This window comes from Pectinophora gossypiella, chromosome 13 (genome assembly GCF_024362695.1).
Source record: "Pectinophora gossypiella chromosome 13, ilPecGoss1.1, whole genome shotgun sequence".
NCBI lineage: Eukaryota > Metazoa > Arthropoda > Insecta > Lepidoptera > Gelechiidae > Pectinophora > Pectinophora gossypiella.
Window position 1 is genome coordinate 6,953,489 of NC_065416.1, and position 2,126 is coordinate 6,955,614.

Sequence of the window (2,126 nt, forward strand, 5' to 3'; positions counted from 1 at the left end):
AGGATGGATGACCACAAAAAAAAAGTTTTCATCTCGAGCTCATCCGTGCTTCGGAAGGCACGTTAAGCCGTTGGTCCCGGCTGCATTAGCAGTCGTTAATAACCACCAATCCGCACTGGGCCCGCGTGGTGGTTTAAGGTCCGATCTCCCTATCCATCCGTAGGGAAGGCCCGTGCCCCTGCAGTGGGGACGTTAATGGGCTGGTGATGATGATGATGATGATGAACTTTTTCTATCGTGTGGGTTGTGAGGTGAAGTACCAACCTCATCAACCCTGGTGTCAGGGTTCCTATTGAGCCGCCAAAGGCCCCTGACATGGCTCATGAAACGACTATTTACTTACATCAGTAGTAACCGAGACCAACGGCTTGACGAGCCTTCCGAAGCATGGATCATCCTACTTTCGATTGTCCGAAAGTGATCAACCAAACTAGGGACCACAAAGTAATTTTTGTGATATGTCCCCACCGGGAATCGAACCCGGGACCTCTGGATCGTAAGCCCAACGCTCAACCATTGGACCATGGAGGTCGTCATGTTTTTCTATACTGGCTACGGAATTTTCATAGAAAGCACATTTTCATCGAAACAGAGATTGGAGAGATTTTTCACTAAAGTGCGTGATAAAGTTAAGAGGAGATGAGTGGGCTGAAGACAGATGTTAGTGGTGCGACATCGTATTTTTTTGTGTTTGTGTAATAAAGAGAGTATTGTATTGTATAGTATCGCCTTTTGTCTACCAATAAGCTAAGTTTATGCTTAGCTTTCCTTAAGACACGACTATCTCCTCTCTTTTTCGCTGGATCATTTCTATTCTCTGTTTCAAGACGATTTCACATGAAAACGTATAGAGTAAACTATATACTTAATACATGGGTTGTCCTATTTTGTCATGCTCTATCCATATCATTGAGGCTTATACGTGGCACAGTAACAGACCGACAATGTTTATACACTTGACACTCCATTTTCCACCGTTTATTTTTATGTATACGTTTGTAAACGGATCGTTAAATTTTAGTGGCAGTGGGTAGGACATGTGGCCTAAATAAAGTTGTTAAATTAGCAACTAAAGTGGAAAAAAGTTGTTGTTGTCTGGAAAAACGCTTAAGTTCGTTTTTTCCGACTACGTCATCATCCCCCCTAGCATTGTCCCGTTTCTGACAGGGTCCGCTTACCTAACCTGAAGATTTATAGAATAGAATAGAATAGAAATAGTTTATTATGAAAGGACGCCACACACAAAAAGAAAGACAACAATGGTGCTAATTCCTGTAAATACCATCTAATTTTATTTTAAGTTATATCTGTCATTTTCTTATCCGCTGAAAAGGAAAGGGACGGGTAATCGACAAGCATAAAATTTATGGAACACACGTCAATTTTAAGCACAAATCTAAACCAACCGTCTAAAAATTTTATATCCGTCAAAACCCGACACAGTTAAGTAGACAGCACGTCAAACGGATTGCATACCAGCGACGTACCTTTTGATTCGCCCGGGTTATTCATTCATTGACAATTCTTCCTAAAATTAAGAGCTGTGAATCATCAGTCCCTTTCCTTTTCGACGGATATGAAAATGACGGATATAACTTAAAATAAAATTAGGCGGTGTCTGCAGGAATCAGGGCCAATATCATATCAAATTTCCACTAAAACAATTACAAAAAAAACAAGAAGGATGTTAGTCGAAATGATTATAAGGTGGTGGTGGACGTCCTGAGATAAAAGGGCCTCACTCAGCACAAGTCGCGGCGTGAACCACGACGCTGATATTATGTGGACCCTACTTGACCAAGATTTGACAGGTCCTGTTTTTCACAGAAGCAACTACCTGTCTGACATTCCAACCCGCGAAAGGAAATCCAGCCCAATACAGGTTAGGTCACATACCTCCGAAAATGCATTTATCGGGAATGTGGGTCTCCTCACGATGTTTTCCTTCACCGCTGAGCACATGATAATCATTTATGATACAAACATGAATTTAAAACAAATTCGGCTATTATTGGTTTACGCCTGTGCTGGATTCGAAGCTGCGATCTCATAGTGAAAGGCAAGCATTCTACCAACTCGGCTTCCACGGTTCACTAACGTTTTGTAACTTTAAACTCTTAGCTTTT

The 2,126-nt window shown here is 41.5% G+C and overlaps 1 non-coding gene across 1 annotated transcript; it reads right to left on the reverse strand.

The window, feature by feature from the left end:
• Positions 1-459: 459 nt before the first annotated feature.
• Positions 460-531, reverse strand: Trnav-uac (transfer RNA valine (anticodon UAC)). Its single transcript has one exon. It is a non-coding gene; the product is annotated as a tRNA-Val (tRNA).
• Between the last annotated feature and the right edge of the window lie 1,595 nt (positions 532-2,126).